Source organism: Oryctolagus cuniculus, chromosome 2, assembly GCF_964237555.1.
Source record: "Oryctolagus cuniculus chromosome 2, mOryCun1.1, whole genome shotgun sequence".
In the NCBI taxonomy this organism is placed as follows: Eukaryota; Metazoa; Chordata; class Mammalia; order Lagomorpha; family Leporidae; genus Oryctolagus; species Oryctolagus cuniculus.
In genome coordinates, this window is record NC_091433.1 from 47,383,088 (window position 1) to 47,402,377 (window position 19,290).

Here is a 19,290-nt window from a genome sequence, read left to right on the forward strand (position 1 = left end):
ATGTGAATTTACAAAGTGCAACTTTTGTATTGTTGTGGCTCCCCCCCAACCTCCCTCCCTCCCGTGGCCCTCCCCTCTCCCACTCCCTCTCCCACTCCCTCTCCCATCCCGCCCTTCATCGAGTTTCATTTTTCAATTACCTTCATATACTGAAGATCAACTTAGTATATACTAAGCAAGGATTTCAACAGGCTGCACTCACACAACCACACAAGGTATAGGGCATTGTTCGACTAGTAGTGTTGTTTTTAAGTTTCATAGTAAAACACATTAAGGACAGAGATCCTACGTGGGGAGCATGTACCCAGTGACTCCCGTTGTTGATTTAACAATTGGCATTCTTATTTATGACTTCAGCAATCACCCGAGACTCTTGCTATGAGCTGTCTAGGCTATGGAAGCCCCTTGAGTTCACTGACTCTGAACTTGTTTAGTCAAGGCCGTATCACAGTGGAGGTTCCTTCCTCCCTTCAGAGAAAGGCGCCTCTCTCCTTGATGGCCTGTTCCTTCTGCTGGGGCCTTGTTCACCAGGATCTTTCATTTAGATTGTTTTTTGCCACCGTGTCATGGCTTTCCATGCCTGTGAGACTCTCATGGACCTTGTAGCCAGATCCGAATGTCCCAAGGGTTGATTCTGAGACAGGAATGCTGCCATTCTATGAGTCTGCTGTGTGTCCTGTTTCCCCCGCAGGATCATTCAATATTAGCTTGAGAGAATGTTTACTTCATGTATTTTGATTCTTTCCTATTTAAGAGTAAAAGCAATCATTGCTGTATGTTTTCCTCCAAGCAAACTTTAGTTTCCTCCTTATGTTTTGCTGGGTAGTATTCTCATCCAACAGATCTGTATTCCTAGTTTCAATATTTCCTTTGCCTTGTGTGGACAGGAAAGGATTCATTTTGTGTGTGTGTGTGTGTGTGTGTGTTTTCTAATAGTTAATTTGAAATTTATCAGTAGTTTCCCTTCTACTTTCCAAAAAATAATTTCTGATTTCCTACACTGTGGTAAGAGAGCACGAACTAAGTAATTCTTAGTTTGTGGAATTATGGCTTTCTTTAAGACAATGTATTATCGATAAGCAACATGTTTAATAGGTATACACTAATACCTGTAATAGTGGTGATTTTTCAGGTCTTCTTTGTCCACTCTTCTTGATTTTTCCTTGATCCATCATCTACTTTGTCAAATACCGACAGACATACAATAAGTTTTCCCATTATTACCAGTTTCTTCTAATTATTTCTTATGTTTTTAACAGGTTTTGTTTCAAATATGTTGATGCTGTTACTTGACAATAAGAGATTGATTCAATAATATCTTCATTTAAAGGTGCTCTTTTGCCCAACTTAATTGTTTTTCTTGTCATATACAACAAAAATTTAACATTGCAATTATTTTTGTTTGCATTTGCAAATATACCTTTGCCTATCTTTTTATATATCAGCCTGTGTATCTTTTATTTTTCAGTTTCTAATCTGGACATTTACTTCTTAATAAAGATTTAATTAATTTCTATTTATTGTAACATACTATTTAGTTTAAATTTTGTCTTTTTTAATGCTTTTTGGCTTTATGCTCCCTTCATTTTCTTTGTTTTCCATTTTTTGTGAAACAGATAATTTTTTTTCTTTGCTCTTAAATTATGCAATGATTTGGAAAAGTTGTCTCCTGATTTTAGTTCTACTAGAGGTTACTTTGACTTTTTCAAATGTATTTTTTTAACCTTCCATTCTCTCACCATCTCCCCAGAACCCACTGTTATGCAACTAAGATAAGTTTAGTTTTCTGTTTTTTCTTCTATTTTCTGATTTCCCTGAAACCCACATCTTTTGATTAGTAGAATTTTGCATTTTTTAAGATTTTATTTGAAAGACAGAGAGAGGGAGAGACAGATAAAGAGAGATCTTCCATCCACTGTTCACCCCCAGGTGGCCACAATGGCCAGGGCTGGGCCAAGCTAAAGCCAGGAGCATCTTCCAGGCCTCCCACATGGATAGCAGGGGTCCCAGCACTTGGGCCATCTTCCACTGCTTTTCCCACGCCATTAACAGGAAGCTGGATTGGAAGTGGAGCATCCCAGACATGAACCTGCGACCAAATGTGATATCCTCATTGCAGGCTCAGCTTTACCCACTTTGTCACAACACTGAATTTTGCACTCTAGATCCAGGTCATTTCTATTACATTTTTGTATTGCCTACCCTGGTTTTTGAATCTTTCTATAATTTAGTGATACTGTGGTCACAAAGGTTAAAATATTTGTTATTATATTAAGGAAGAACATTCAATCAAATAAAAGTTTACCAATTTTACAGAATTTTACATTTTGTAAGCCTTTGGAGGCCTAAGATTTAAGACATGAAGTACAATTTTCTGGTACAGAGTTTAGGTAGATATTTCTACATTTCAAAATACTGCTGTTAATGTTTCTCTTCTGTGTCTTGTTTAGTGCTTTAATGCATGACTTGAGGTCAACTTGATTATTGTTTCTCGTCAAGTGTTCTCTTTATTCATTTCTCCCAAGATACTGTCAAATTTTTAAAATATATGTCTCCTAGGAAATTCTGAGGATAACTTTCATTGCTATTACCTAAAATTTCATGCAACATTTTGCTCTGAATTCAAAGAAACCCTCATGGGTCACATTCCTCACTCCATTCTTTCTCCTGGAATCCATATATGTATAAGCTACATTTTGGATCCCCTCACCTTCGTCATATTTTCTTCTGATTTCCATTTGAATTGCTCATGTGCTTGTTCTACTTTACCTGTTTGGTTTTGGTGATAATACATCTCTTCATCCTCTCAAATCCACTCCGTTTTATTGGCACCTCGTTCCATCTTCATTATTGCCTACACTCACTTCACAACTAAACAGCTCTCTAAGTTGCATTTCAGTTCCAGTCATAAACCTTGAAAGGTAGACCCTTGCTCTGATTCTTCAGCTCCTTCTTTAATGAAGAGCAGAATCTTTCCAGAGGGACAGTCAATTTTCTCTTTTTGTTTGACCTCATCGAGAATGACCTAGTATTAAAATTTGAAATGTGCTCTGTTGGAAACCGGATAAGCCCCTGCTCAAAATCCTTCAGACCCAGATTAAAGCGAGAAGAAAAATGATTGTCTTTCTTGAAGCTTAAATTTGCCAGAGTGCACCTCCATGAGTATTTACCCATAGGGAGCAGGGGAGGCAGAAGGAGTTTCTCTTCTGCACGGTAGAGTTTGCTTGTCCTCCTTGCTTGGCAGACCCCCTGGGAGCCATGCCTCAGAGGGGCCCCTGGCTTGTCTGCTAACCTTGTCAGGGAAGACCTAGGAGCCTTGCCACCTGGCAGAGATCTTAGCATTGGTAGTCTTCTCAGACATGCAAGGGCCAGGGAGGTTGTCTTTGAGAGCTGCGCTGAGCCCACCTGCGTCCCCAGTTTTTGTGAACCCAAGCCGTGGAGCATGTCACTGAGCAGCTGGGAGCACTCACCTCTCCCTCCTTTTCTTGACATGAGCCAAGGACTCATCAGTCCTTCATTCAGCTGGTTCTAACCAAATTATAGTTTCCAGAAACTTCTCAGCAACTCTAGCTTGTGACTATTGTCTTTCCCTGGGGTTTTTACCAGTGATGTAAATGTTACCTACATGGATATTCTTTCAGATGTGTTAAGAATTTAGTAAGAGGGCTGTCGCCCCAGCTCACTAGGCTAATCCTCCGCCTTGCAGTGCCAGCACACTGGGTTCTAGTCCCGGTCAGGGCACCAGATTTTGTCCCGGTTGCCCCTCTTCCAGGCCAGCTCTCTGCTGTGGCCCAGGAAGGCAGTGGAGGATGGCCCAAGTACTTGGGCCCTGCACCCCATGGGAGACCAGGAGAAGCACCTGGCTCCTGCCATCGGATCAGCGTGGTGTGCCGGCCGCAGCATGCCGGCTGCGGCGGCCATTGGAGGATGAACCAACGGCAAAGGAAGACCTTTCTCTCTCTCTCTCTCTCTCTCTCTCTCTCTCACTGTCCACTCTGCCTGTCAAAAAAATAAAATAAAATAAAAAGAATTTAGTAAGAGAATCTAGAAGTTCAAGTTAATCTGGAAGTCGCTGCCTCGGCACAGGCTGCTTTTCACAGTGAGGTCCAAGTGTGAAGCAGCAATGAGTGTCACCTGAATTGTGACCACGGCCTTCAGTCCTTCAGATGTCTGTGGGTCCAGACACAGCACACAGGTCGTCTCATAGCCTTTCTTCTCAGCACAGTTGGAGAAAGACACCTGTGAGGTCCGACAGCACAGGGCTCCTGGGCAGTAAAGTAAACTGAGCTTTCCCGGTGGCCCTGATCACAAAGATTGGGTAAAACCATGGGAAGAGTGTAGCAAGTCTCTTCCTAGGAAAGAGAGGTGAAATTGTCCATGTATCTGGGAACACGTGTGGTGTGATAGGTAGTTGTCTTTGTCGGCTAAGCCTGCTATAGCAGAATACCAAGGACATGGCTTAAACGGCCAGCATGCATTTCCCACAGTTCTGGAGGCTGGGCGTGTGAGACCAGGGTCCAGCATGCTCAGGTGCGTGGTGAGGGTCTTCCCGGTTCCCAGATGATCACTTTCCCTCTGTGTTCTCACGGAGAGCGCTGCTGCCTTCATCTCCTTAAAAGGACACTCATCCTATCATGGGCACTCCACACTCATCACCTCATCTACTCTACCTCCCGGAGGCCAAGTTCCTGAAGACCATCTCACTGGAGGTTAGCTTTGCAGGTGAACTGGAGGTGGGGTGGGGGGTGGTTAGAAGCATTCCATCCATCCATCCATCCATCCATCCATCTCAGTGATAGTTAGATGCCATTTATTTTAAAGCATCGAATTTAATTCCCATCATAAGACAAAAGTTGCTGGGCTGATCAAGTTGAGGAAGTGGCCACGTGAAACACTAGGGGTCATCCTGCTGGAACTGCCCGGCAGCCTTTCCTGGGAGAGAGGAGTGAAAAACCTGGGATCTCACCTGATTCCGCCTCCCCTTGCACTTCCTCACTCGCCATCTGAGGGAAGAGGGACTCGCTTGAGCTTGTGGCTTTCAAACGTCTCAGCATCAGAATGCTGTGCAAAGCAATCCCCACTCAGAAACCCAAGATACAAAACAGATAAAGGTGGCGCCTGTGTCAGCCGCCCGGGAACCCTGAGTCCCGGACACTCGGCACTCCCTTCCTGCTGACAGCGGCCGCCACGGGCATCGGAGCACAGGTTGCTCTCTGTGCTAATGCTGTCTGCTTCCAGGCTCATTAAATGGTATCAGGAGAAGTTCTGGGAGGAGTAGGCTTTGCGTTTTCAAAGGAGAAGGAGGCAAACTTAACAAAGAACGCTTGGGCTGTCACTATTCTGGAATGCTGGCGGAGCAGTAGTCTTTGCCCAAAAAGGGTTTGAAAAGGGAGCATTGCTACTCACGTTCTTTTTATGTGCTAGCCACATTTAGCTTAGTGCCAGGGCATCTAGTTGTCAGTTAGAAACCTGCTGTTTACAAGTTGACCACACAGCTCGGTCTTCTGTAAAGAGATGTGGTTTGAAGTTCACCTGCAATCTGCAACAGTGTGTTTTCTCTAGTTTCGCTGTCATTTGGAAATTACCAAAGGAAGATCTTGTAAATGTTTGGGTGTTTTTTTTGGGGGGGGTTATTTTTTTTTAAGGGAAATTCTAGGAGAGGATGCAATCCCGGAATAGCATTGACTCCTTAAAGAGGTCAGTAGCTGTCCACCAGGGGCAATTTTCACCTGCAGGAAACATTGGCAATGTCTGGAGACAGTTTTGGGTATCAAAGTGTCACAACTGGAGTGAGATGTCACTGGCTCTTAGAGTTAGGCCTGGGTTAAGCTAAACATGCTGCATTGCACAACAGCCCCAAATGCCATAGTTCCAAGACTGATAAACTCTGGTTTGTATTATAGGAGTCCCTAAAATTTATGAAAATATTTTAGAAACTCCCATTTAAAGCAGAACACCAATTTTATTATTATTCAGATTTTTTTCAAGGTGATTCAACAAAGAAATTCTGGGGCCTCCAGGTGCCTCAAGGTCCCTGAAGAGGTAATGGTTATCTACCCACTTTTTTTTCTTGTGATAAAATTCATAAATTAAATTCACCATTTTAACCATCTTAAACTGTACAGCCCAGTAGCATTTGGTGTACTGACAGTGTTGTACAGCCATCACCCCATCTAATTCCGAAGCATAATGAAACCCTGTACCTATCACTTCCCACTCCTCCCTCCCCAATCCCTGGCAGCCATCAGTCTGCTTTTGTCTGTGTAGACTTGCCAATTCTGCATATTGCACCTACATGAATCATATAATATGTGACGGTGTTTGCCTTCCTTCACCTAACTTCATCCAAGTGTAGCATTTATCATTGTGTCACTCCTATTTTGTGACTCATACTCATTGTATGAGTAAAGCCACATTGTATCTAGCTATTCATCACCTGATGGACATTTGAATTGTTTCTATTTCTCAGTTATTGCAAGTAGTACTGCTATGAATACTGATGTACAAATTTTTGTCTGAAAACTTATTTTCAGTTCTTTAAGGTACATTCCTGGAACCGGAATTGCTGGATTATATGGTACAGCCAAATTGTGTTCCACAGCAGCTGTCTCAGTTTACACACCCACCAACAATGTATGAGGGTTTCGTTTTTCCACAATCTCTTGGGATTTTTTTAAAGATTTATTCATTTATTTGAAAGAGTTACAGAGAGGAAAGGGAGAAACGCACACGCATACACACACACAGAGAGAGAGAGAGAGAGAGAGAGAGAGAGAGAATGTTCCATCTGGTGGTTCATTTCCCAGATGGCCACAACATGCAGGGCTGGGCCAGGAGCCAGGAGATTCTTCCGGGTCTCCCACACGGGTGGCCAGGACCCAAGCCATCTTCTACTGCTTTCCCAGGTCATTAGCAGGGAGCTGGATCAGAAGTGGAGCAGCCAAGACTCAAACCAGCACCCATATGGGATGCCAGCATCACAGGTAGCAGCTTTACCCACTACACCACGACACTGGCCCCATGTTATTTTCTTTTGTAAAATGGTTATTATATTCTCCTAGTGAGTGTGTTATCTCAATAGGTTTTTCACTTCCCTAATGACTAACAATGGCAAGCCTCTTTTCATGTACTTACTGATCATATAAATGTTTATCCTCTCCTAAGTCATAGTCAAGTTCATTTTCCACTTTTTAATTGAGCTGTCTCTATTACTAAGTTTTAAGAGTTACTTATATATATATGATTTGCATACATATATGCATTTGCATACATATATGATTTGCAAGTATGTTCATTGCAGGGCTGTTCTTTTACTTTCTTGACAATGTTCCTCAGTGTACAACTGTCTTAAATTTTTATGAAGTCTAATTTATCAGTAAATTCTTTGCTTGCTTGTTTGTGGTATCATATCTAAGAAATAATTGTTGAATCTCAGATCACAAAGATAATTTTTATGCCTTCTTCTAAGAGTCTTTTAGTTTTAACTCTTAAAGTTAAATTGTTATTCCACTTTGAGATAATTTTTATATATGGTGTGAAGTAAGATTCCAACTTTATTCTTCAGTATGTGAAAATCCAGCTATCCAAATATCATTAATTAAAGAAAATATTTTGTCCTATTGAATGGTCTTGGCACCCTTGTTGAAAATCAATTGATCATAAATATATGGATTCATTTCTGGATTTTCAATGATATGCCATTGCATGGAATTCTATTCCATATTCCATGTGACTATTATCCTTCTGCCAGTACCACAATGTTTTATCTACTGTAGCTTTACAGTAATTTTTGAAATTGCTACCTTCTATTTTTTACATTTCCAAAAGTGTGTTGGAAGTTTTAAAAATAACTATAATGTGGGTTTTTTTTTCAGAAAATTGCATATAATAATACAGGAACACAATTGTTTTAGAATTCCTAAGTTCAAAAACCTCTGAAGATAGAAAGTTCTACATTAATAAACTGATACTAAAACAAAATGCAATCAAAACTCATTTGAAGAAAATTCAAACCAAACTCGTTATGAGTCTACTTATAGATTTTATATTCACACATTATGTTATAGAAATATTTCTTTACCCCACACTACACTGGTGTTATTATACAGTATATAGTATATGATCCACATTACCTTTATAAAGTCTGAAAAATCCTAAATTCCAAAACACATCTGGCTCCAAAATTTTGGGAAAGGAATGGTGGGCCTCTATCATTCTGTTAAGAATGAGCTCTGATGCTCAGAGCTCTTATGACTTTCTGGCTCTGATTAGAAAAACACAAAGCAAAACAAATAATCTCAACTTGTTTCGTGCAACTGATATTTATGGTACAACTGACCTGTGTTATAATGTCCATGTATTAGGTACTTGACCTCTCCATCTTTGCAGCCCTTATGAGAACTTGTGATTTGCACATAATACTCCCTCTTTAGATTCATTTACACAGTCTGGAATTTTTCACTTTAGTCAGTTCATTTGCTTTAAACATTGCCCTTCTGGTTCAGCCCTTAAAATGAAAACATCCAGGCTACCCAAGAGTTGCTTGCATTCTACCTTTGATGCATCCAAGCCCTAACCTAACAAATGTTATATTACTTAACTCCACAGCTCCTTTTTAAGATTATGAGGATTAAGGTTATTTTTTATCTTCATTTTGCCTGCACCCAGAATGAGGTTCATAGAAATAAAATAGTCTAGCTCAGTGCCACTAGCCTAGTAAGTGGCAGAAGAGCTGTCAGGATTTTTCCTCTGTATCTTGTTAATTGCCTTAGTAGAAACATGTTGATCATGGAGCAAACAAGGTATTAGCCATGGTCTTTATCCTGACTCTGTCATGATTAGCTCATGTAGTTTCCTGGAAAAAAAATGAAGAAATAGACAAATGAGAGGAATTGAAGCTGAAAAAATCCAGGGCATACTGGAGGATGAGCAGGGAACTAGGGGGAACACGGAGTAAATAATTAACATGGGTTTACTGTTCAATGAGTTCTCAGATGTTTTCACGTCCAGTTCTTATCGTGAACTTGCTGACTAATCAAGAAGCATTCACAAAGCACTAAGCGTTTATTATGTACTCAGCACTGAGCTACTTCTTACGGAGGATACTGAAGAAGACTCAGTGCTTTCAAGTCTAATGTGCCAAAACCGTGCCTGAAACCATAGTCATCGGGACAAGACAGCATTCATGACAAGTGCTGTGGGATTCAGGCATAGTGTGGATAGCCCTGGAAGTCACCATGGAGGAATAAGTTGTCCTCTGGGTCTTGAGAGGTGGAATTCAAAAAAATAGAATTTCAGGGCAGGAGTGAGCATGGCACATATATGGGTTAGTGAGTAATCCCTGGTGTGTGCGTGGGTGGGGGGAAGAGTCTCACAAAAGACATCATGTGACTACATTTGGTTGGACAACATTTGTCCTGGATGTCAATTTGAAAAGTGGATGAAGATTTTAGCCTTTTAGTAAAGGAAGTGGGAAGTCACTAGGGTTAAACCCTAAGGCAGTTGAGTGACATGGTGGGACAGCACTAGGAGAAAATTGAATACGTGGTAATGGTAGCATGTGTGCAAGTGAGATTCCAGCTGATTGAATGAGGATTTGAACAGGGGGTAAGTTGCAGATGGTGAGGCAGAGACATTTCAAAGCAGATCAATAGGAATCAAAGGCTGCTGGAGAAGAATTCTAATGGAATTAACAAAAGGTAGTGTTTGAGTTTGGAGTCTGACATGAGGTTATGGTGAGGATGAGGTTACAGTAGGCCTTTTTGTTTTGATAGTATTCAACTTGAAATTATGGTGTTTAAGTAAATTAATTAGTACTATGCTGTCCAACACAGTCTTCTTTAAGTGACATGTGACAATTTAATTGAAAATTGGGTAAAATGAAAAATTCAGTTCTTCACTCGGGTTAACCACATTTCGAGTGCTCTATGGCTATATATGGCTAACAGCTACCCTGCTGGGAAACACTGGTATAGAATATTTGCATCATGTCAGAATATTTCATCACTGGACAGATGGATCAATAGCAAATATCAGCATTTTGATGAGGTGAGAGCCACAGGCTGAGAGATAATAAAGCTGACTCAGTGGATCTCTCTTAAGGAGCAGGGCCAAGGACTGAACTGTAGAACATGTATGAAATTGAAATGAATAGGTAGAAGAAGAACTAGCAAAAAATTTCTCAAGGTTTGGGGAAGATAGGAGACAGCATAGTAGAAAACTCTGGCCGCAGAAGGAGGAGAACATTTCAGTGAGAAGGGAGTGGTGCCAATGTCGAGTGTAGCAGAGAATTCAAAGAGAAAGAGAATTAGAAAAAAAAAATCATTGTGTAATCTAGGGTCAATAATTGTGATTTATTGAACCCAACACAGAGTTCAGGAGAGATATCATTCAAAAGAATGCAACCAGTTTTTTTTTTTCTTTCAATGTGTAAGATAAGGCCTAGAATATTAAGGGTGAGAGGCTCATTAAAGATGTAGGGAATGGAAGTGGAGACGGAGTGCAAAGCCAGCAGCTAGGAGAAAAGGGAAAGAAATGAGTGGTTGGACTGTCACCACCAAGGGCTTCAAGGTCAAATTTTTATTTTTTCAAGAAAAAGAAAATGGGTACAAAAGAAGAAGAAATTCAGGTGTTGGTTGAGAAGATTAAGAGGAAGAGGAAATGTGTGATAATCAGATGCTTCCATGGTTGGCATTGAATGAGGAAGAAGGCACAAGGAGCGGGGCTTGCTTTGGGCGTTTAGGGTTCAGTTAAAGGGATTTGCAGGTGGACTTGGGACCTTTATCCTGGGAGACCAGAACAGTCACTTGAAGCCAGACAGTGTCTGCTTGCTTTTGCTCCTCTGGCTTCACCATGTCCCTTTGCCTGAATTCATCCCTTTGATGGGTTTGTTTTGGGGTTTTAGTTTATTACGAGCTGACACTAAAGGCACTAGGTGCATAATTTCATGGATCCATGAGGACATTTGGAATGATAGGTATTTTGAGTCACATTTCAAAGATGAGGAAACTATGGCAGAGGTTAGTTAAGCAACTTGCCCTGGATCATGCAACAAACAAGCGGTAGAGTAGGAATTGAAACCTGGCTCTCCCTGTTGCCAACTCTTGTGCCCTTAATGTCCTCTGCATTTTCCAAGCAATGTGCTGAAGTGACTGGTCTATTCCTGCTATTGTGAGTGGCTCCACCACACTATGATCATGCCCACATAAGGATGTGTTTGCTCTCTGTAGCCATAATTCTCCTCTAGTTACTGAGAGGCGGAAAAATGGTTGTGGGGAAATAACACAAATAACACCTCTTGGTGTCAACCCAGGCTCCACGGGGGACAAAATGCTTAGCAACTCTTTCAAAGTATCCAAGACAAAACTTGACCTTTAAGCAGTTTCTCCATTTAGAGTTAAATTTGTCTTCAGCAAATATGGTTTGAATAAATCAAGACCTCCTGTTTTAGCTATTTAACTGGGAAGGTAATATTTCCAATCTGATTTTAAATTTTTCTCTTGCCAAATTCCGCAGGGCAAGAGGGAAAGAAAAGGAATGCTTAAGTTCAGGATAAAAAAGAAACTTCCCCAAGAAATGCGTTGTTACGAACCATCGCTGTGATCATCATAACTATTATTTTTATGTTCCAAACCAAAGTCTGCCATTAACTACTTTTACCCCAGCTGGTTTGCATTGTGTTGTTTGTAGAGAAGCCATTGGCAGGACCCAGTTGTGTTACAAAGTTCAGGTGTCAATATCAAATGGGCCTCCTGGGACAAATACCAGGAAGAAACGCTTTGCACACAATACCCTCTGCCACCCAACCACTACCTTCGCAGACTTGAGCACTTTGCTACTGTGCTGACCAAGTGCTGGGTGTTCCTCAGAGTCAGCTGTCCTCTCAGGTCAGACCATCAACTGCATCTGCTAGTGACTTCTCTATATGGCTGTGTCCCTTGGAAAAGAATTAGAGCCCCAGACTTTTAATTTACTAATGTCCCATCCCTCCAAGTGTTCTTGAGTAATAGTGTTTCATAAGGGTCAGAACGTAGACTTGACAGTGCGACCCAAATACAAATGTGAGACGTTCCATATTGCCTCCTTGTGATTCACTCAGGCTTCCAGATGGAAATGATTTCCCAAGGTCAGTGCAAAGCTCCCTACCAAGGTGTCTCATCTGGAGAACATATGGTGGAAGGTCGTGCTGAGGGTCAAGGCCTGCCTTCCAGTCCTTTCCCTCGACCTTTGTCAGAGTTAGCCTGTCTCTGAGAGAGAACTGCTTTCCAACTGGAAGGGAACTACAGGGAGGATTTGTGTCTTTCCCTTATGCTATTCCCACCCCAGTCCTGCTCCCATTTTCTAGGCTTAGTGAGGGCATTAAGAAAGAAACATGCCTCTTTCCCCAAATCATTGCTATTTCTTACAAAAATCTCAGCTTGCCTCTTCTGGGAAGCCACCCCAGAGTGGACTATGATCTCAAAATATATTTTGTTCACGTTATCCAAGAAGCTTAGTGAGAGCCTACTGGCTTCCAGGCACCAAGAGACCCAATTTCAGTGTGGAGAGAAACACATAATAGAGCCCAACAAAGGGCTGTAATCATTGCACAGGAAGAGTTGGAGGAGGTTGGTTTTCCAATTTAGGGGTCTGAATTTCAAGAAAGTCTTCATATGGATTGGCCTTGTGGGACAATGGATTAAGCAGTGATCCCTTATTGAATTATTGAATTATTATTACCCACATCCCTTATTGAAGTGCTTGGGTCAAGTTCACTCTACTCTGACTACCCCACTTCCAATCTGGCTTCCCTGGTGGTATGTCTGGGTGGTAACTGATGATGGCTCAAGTACTTCAGTCCCTGCCACTCACATAGGAGACCCAAAAGGGATTCGTGTCTCTTGGCTTTGGCCTGGCTCAGCTCTCACTTTTGTGGATATTTGAGGAGTGAACTAGTGGACTAGTGGATAAAAGATCTCTTCTCTCTCAGGATGGCCGAGTGGTCTAAGGCGCTGCGTTCAGATCTCTTCTCTCTCTCTCTCTCTCTGACACATACATACACACACACACACACACACACACACACATATTGTTTCTCAAATAAGTAAGTAATAGGTAGATCTTTAAAAAAAAAAAAAAAAAAACAAATAAAGCCTCAAGGCTGTGAAGATATTTTTTAAGTCTTTATAGATCAGTGATATAGCTAGCCATCTAGCTATATCAATGACCCACAGCCATCTAATCTAATTGGCGTGTCTAGTTCATTACCATACCATGTGTTTTAAGTGCACACATCTGCATGAAAGTTTGTCTTCACATCATCTTAAGCAACAATCTTGAGTGTGAAAAACTGGTCTTTATTACACGGAGTACAATACCTGAGTTGCCTGGAGCAGAGCTGAGAACATAGTGAGGATCACCATAACCTTGACTCTGGCCCTGGAACTGAGGGCTCGTATCTCAGGACAGACGGGCATTATGTGTGAGAGATGGCCCTGCCCAGATGGTGTGGAGGAACAAAGTCATTTCCTCTGTATCTAGTTGAGAAAAGTATTAACACCTGAGGCCAAAAGCTACAGAGTGGGGACTTGCCCCTATTACTTTTATCTTCCACCATTTCTCTGGCACCTCCAATTTGGCCATGATTTCATACTTCTGAATTTCCTTTGTTCTGTGCTCTTGGAGAGTTTCATTCTCTCCAGGGCTTAGCTCTTCATTAGCAGAACAGTAGGGTGATCATCTCTTAAGCTCTAAATTTTATTCTACAGGCCTAACCTGAATCAGTCTTAATCTTCTTTGACTTCTTGGGGCCTACGCACAATAGTAAGTACTGAACAAATATTTATTGGATTGAATTAAAGGGAATTGAAGTCCAGTTCTACATCGGTGAAAAGTGCAGAGACCCCAGGCAGCTCTACTGTGTTCTGGAAGAGCCGCAGAATCAATGGTTTGGGTTTCCCGCCTGTCCTGGAGACTTGCAAGATGGTGTCACTGGTGACTTTGTCTTGAAACTGCTCCAACTTGGCTTCTTAAGATGAAGATTCAGAAAAACCTAGACCTGGGCTTTATGTTATTAAATATCTTAGTGTAGGGGCAGGTGTTTGACCTAGTAGTTAAGCTGCCCCTTGGGATGCCCACATCCCATGTTGAAAACTTGGCTTTGAGTCCCAGCTTTGCCCTCTATTCCAGCTTCCTGTTGTTGGACACCATCAGAGGCAGCAGATAATGGCTCAGGTAGTTGGATCCCTGTCACCCATGTGAGAGACATGTATTGAATTCCTGGCTCCTAGCTTTGGTCTAGCCCAACCTGGCCATTGTGGGCATTTGGCGAGTACATCAATGGATGGGAAATAACTCTCTCTCTCTCTCTCACACACACACACACACGCACACACACACATATACTGAGTCTGTGCCTTTCAATATATTCAATAAATATTTTTTAAAAACTTTGAATTTATAGAAAAATATATCAATTATCCAATGTACTTATGAACAATCTTATAAACTAAAGATGCGCCAAGCAGCTTTTTGGGGCCTGAAAAAAAAAGACAATAGCAACCTAGTGTGAAGCATCTGTATGATTAAACAGCTGTCCTGGTTTGTACTCAGTTACTTGGCTTCACTTTACACAGCTCTAAAAAACAAGAGTCTTGTGATCGGTATAGACAGCCAACTGGAACGACTCAAGACGAAAAGAAAAATGTGAACTGTCTCGATTGTGTGTTGTACTGCTTATAGTAACCTAAAGACAGTTCTATTTCTGCATCTTCTAGGTTGCTTTGGTGGAGAATAAAGTAATGTATTGAAGTAGGTGTCAAGGCCAGTAAAGGCAGACATGCCTGAGCTGCACCTCAGAGCTACTGGTCTGCTACTCAATGAGGCTTCTCCCTTGTGTGTTCCCTGGGGTGGATTTCAGAGTAGCCATTGCAAAAAAAAAAAAAAAAAAAAGCTTAATGAGAGTTTTTAGTAATATTGCTGCAGTGTAATATTTTCTACTATTTTTAAGTAAAAATCCATAGATTCATCATTTAAATGATAAATTCAATGATTAGATTCATCACCTAAATGATGACACAGAACTATTCCTCCTAATGCAGTGAAGCCATGTGAGGATATGATCAGTAGTTCAAGGGCTCTGCACAGTCTGGTGCTTTCTCTTCCAGGATGTGAAGTAAGGAAAGGCAGGAAGGGACTATGGCAGTTTTAACAGTGCTTTTCCAGTCATGGCTATGGAGTTAGACCTAACGAGTCACACATCAGTAATTCCATGAAATAATGGAAAGAACTGGAATCAAAACTCTCCAGGGTGCACTCCAGCCTGGCCACTAACCCCTTTGGATGCCATGAATGTCTCAATGAGCACCTGCATTTGTTACCTGCGAAACAAGGTTTTTAAAACTCTGCCCCCGTATTTGACCTAACCATTGAGATGCCAAGAGGGATGCCTGTGACTCATAATAGAATACTGGTTTTCTGTCTCTGGCCCCCAACTCCAGCTTGCTGCTGCTGCAGACCCTGGGAGGCAGTAATGATGACTCCATAGTTAGGTTCCTGTAACCTATGTGATCCTATAACCCCTTGGATTGAGGTCCTGGCTCCCAGCTTCAGCCTTGGCCAGCCCTGGACTTCCTTGGCATTTGAGGAGTGAATCAGTGGGTGGAAGCACTTTCTTTCTCTTTCTCTCCCCCAACCCCCGCTCTTGCTCTCTCACTGTTTCTCTTTGTCCCTCTGCCTCTCTTTGAAAAATTAAAAAATAAATACAAAGCTCTCCTCAGAACAGTATTGTTAGAGAGTCATGTGAGAGAAAGGCTTTGAGTGCCATAAAAAGGTATTATAAAAATGTAAGATTGTCCTGTTACCTAGACCACAAAGTGTGGAGAGTCCTTTACTAACATGGTAGCCAGTCTGTCTCTAATGGCTTATGGAATCGCCTAGTCAGTGGGCAAGTGCCATCGAAGCAAGCAATACTTTACAGACTCCTAGAGCAATCTGATGGAGTAACTTTATGTCTGTCAAATACAATGATAAAAACAGGAGCTTGTATTTGCTTAGCATTTGTTTCTTCTTCTTTTCATCCAGTTCTCTTGACATTTATTTGTCTTACATTTAAAACAAATACTGGTGCGTGATAGATCTAAACACCACTGGCTCTTCACGCAGATGATTTGAGAAGCTCTGGGATGAGAGATGCCTGGAGGCCAAGCGACAAGTGGAAAACTAAGATAGGAGTCTGCATGTGGCACCTCTCTGCAGAAAGGTCAGCAGGAAGTGGAAAACATGCAGCATTCCAACTGCCAGATGTTAGTGTCCTACGGACCTACACCGAGGAGGTGTGCTCAGGTCTGACCGTGGAGACTCCCTCAGTAGCAGCACAAGGAACAAAGCCCCAAAGCACAAGGCTGTGTGGTTTTTCCTAAAGTGGTGCCCAAGGACCTGGAGGCTGGACCTCTTCTTCTGAGCTGGTGGGACTTGGGTGCAGATGGCCCCATGATGAAGTAACTCCACGAGAATCCGTAGTCAACTCAGGAGAGAAAGAGAAAGGGAGGCTGCTCATTTCCAGATCCAGAAGCATGAGTGGCTGAAAAATCACCAGGAAGCCTGATTTTTTTGGTTTCAATGTTAATAAATTTATGTGACTTAACAATGCATATATATATATATATTTTAAATTTATTTGACAGCTAGAGTTAGACAGTGAGAGAGAGAGACAGAGAGAAAGGTCTTCCTTCCATTGATTCACACCCCAAATGGCCGCCACGGCTGGTGCTGCGCTGATCTGAAGCCAGGAGCTGGGTGCTTCCTCCTGGTCTCCCATGCGGGTTCAGGGGCCCAAGCACCTGGGACATCCTCCACTGCCCTCCCGGGCCAGCAGAGAGCTGGACTAGAAGAGGAGCAACTGGGACTAGAACCCGGTGCCCATATGGGATGCCGGCTCCGCAGTCGGAGGATTAACCAAATGAGCCATGGCGCCGACCCCTACAATGCATATTAATATAGAATAGGGCATATTCATTCCCTCCTCCATCTCATTTTAGCTTTTCATTGTACTTATTCCTCCAGATGAACTTTAGAATTGTTTTATCTAGCTGTAGATAAACTCCTGGTTGAAATTCTGTTCACTTATATATTAAGATGGATATAAATGGTGTCTTCACAATATAAACTTTACATCCAAGAATGTATCACTTATTTGCAGTGAGCTAATTTTTTAGCATTCTCTATTGTTTATTCCATCCATCTCTTGTTCGATGTACCCCTAGGTGCTTTAGATTTTTATTTCTACTGGAGATTTTTATTTCTGCTTCCATTATTTTGTAATTCTTATTAACGAGAGTGAATTAGAATTCTAATTAATGCTGCTATATAAGAAAACTGTAGATTTTAATATATTTAATATTTACCCAACCACCTTCCTGTTTTCTTATTCTGCTACTAGTAATATCTTCCAGGTAATCCTTCTGTGTTACCCAGGAATACAAAAATTACCTCCATGCACCAACTCTGCTTCTCCTTTCCAATACCTACAACTCACCTTATTCTTGGCTAATGGCTTGGTTGTTATTTTCAGACAACGCTAAATAAATGGCAATATCCTGTTAGAATATGACAAGCTGCTCGATTTTTCTTTCCTTCTCACCAGAATCCTGTTACTTTGAAGCCATGCACCAGCCTCCTCGTCCTGTCTGTAGTTCATCAAACACCTGCTGATAGAAATAAAATCTTGTTCAGATGACTGGGAAAGACAGTTGGGAAAAATGTGATTTGAATGCACTGTCTCTGCTTTGTCTTGTTAACATGGTACAAGGAGAAGGTGGAATTTAGAGACTGATTATATGCCTAATTATGAGACGCCTACATTTTTTATAGCATTTTAATTGGTCTCAGGAGGAATGCCTCCATGAGTCCTTGCTGGCCTTCTTCGTTAGGACTGGGTCAGAACAAGGGCCTTAACTTTACAGCACTCTGCATAGCTCTGCCTCCCAGGAACACAGGGGCTGTTCTGAGGTTTCATCTGTATATTATTCCTGGTTCAAAAAAAAATTGAACTCACATTCAAGGTACCCACCCCTGACCAGCAAAAGGGAAATAAAGTTTATCCCTTGGTTCTATTTCTGACTTTCCTCCAGACAGGAGGCTACTGTGGCAAAGTCAGGGGAAATCATCAGGCTGGTGTCACCACCAGAACTGCCCATCTGTTTCCCATTCAACTGGCGGCGCTTAGACTTCAGAATTGTCAGTGTTAGAAATAAATTTTACACTGAGGTCCCTCTTATGTTTATTCTTTTTCTGTAATATTTAAACACACATGCACACACTCACACCTGTAACTTTGCAACTTCACAAATATGAGTGCATACACACAATCATGTCCCTATTTGGTGGATGCTGTGATGTGCTGTCTGGGTCTCTCCTCCTTCCCATTGCTAGGTGTGTTTATGGCTGGCAGCTCATCTGAGCCTCACCTCCTGGGGGCTGCTCCCTGCTCATGGGAACTGCCTCCTTCAGGGAGCAGCCCACCTCCAGAGTCTGGGCGATGTCCTGATTCAGAACACCTGTCCAGAGCACTGGGCTGAGTCCAGCTGTGTCCTCTACCACATCCTGCCTGTTTGACTCCCCCAGAGCTGTGACACTGGGACAATTCCAGTCAACCTCCTGCAGGCACATCTCTATCCTACAGCCTACTTCCCAACGGCTATATCAGAGTCTACATCCCTGACCCACACACACAGTGTGCTTGGATTTTTTTTAAATTTCAACATTTATCCTGTTTTATCTTTTTCTCTTGTCCTGTATACCAACTTTGGCCCCACCCCCACCATTGTCTCCCAAGAAAATACTTGTTCATGATCTGATTTGTATCTGCCTGTGTATTCTTTCCTGGCGTTTTCATCTAGTTTTCTGTGGAAGCCATCTGCAGTCTGTTGTATTCAACCCTTCCTCCCTCACTGGACACTTACCTTGTTTCCAGGCTTTGCGTCTACAGACTATATCTGTGGTTTACAGAAGTCCTCTTGCATATGTCTTATGTAACACACTCTTAAAAGGAGATTACTGGTTTAAAGAATATGCATGTTTTCAATTTTTTTTTTTTTTGGACAGGCAGAGTGGACAGTGAGAGAGAGAGACAGAGAGAAAGGTCTTCCTTTGCCGTTGGTTCACCCTCCAATGGCCGCCGCGGCCAGCGCGCTACGGCCGGCGCACCGCGCTGATCCGATGGCAGGAGCCAGGAGCCAGGTGCTTATCCTGGTCTCCCATGGGGTGCAGGGCCCAAGCACCTGGGCCATCCTCCACTGCACTCCCTGGCCACAG

At 42.1% G+C, this 19,290-nt stretch overlaps 1 protein-coding gene and 1 long non-coding RNA gene across 13 annotated transcripts in view; one reads left to right on the top strand and one right to left on the bottom strand.

Annotated features, from left to right (window-relative positions):
- Nucleotides 1-19,290, top strand: part of ADRA1A (adrenoceptor alpha 1A) — a 126,770-nt gene that overhangs the window by 15,965 nt on the left and 91,515 nt on the right. The window lies entirely within an intron of this gene.
- LOC103345374 (uncharacterized) overlaps nucleotides 1-19,290 on the bottom strand; it is a 56,031-nt gene that overhangs the window by 2,518 nt on the left and 34,223 nt on the right. The window contains exons 3-4 of one of the 3 annotated variants that reach the window (XR_007918114.2): nucleotides 17,513-17,681; nucleotides 8,070-8,854 (exon numbers count right to left, since the gene is read on the bottom strand). This is a non-coding gene — a long non-coding RNA (uncharacterized lncRNA). Of the gene's footprint in view, nucleotides 1-8,069; nucleotides 8,855-14,973; nucleotides 16,559-17,512; nucleotides 17,682-19,290 lie in introns of those variants that run through there. The other 2 variants (XR_007918113.2, XR_007918112.2) reach the window with 2 other exon arrangements.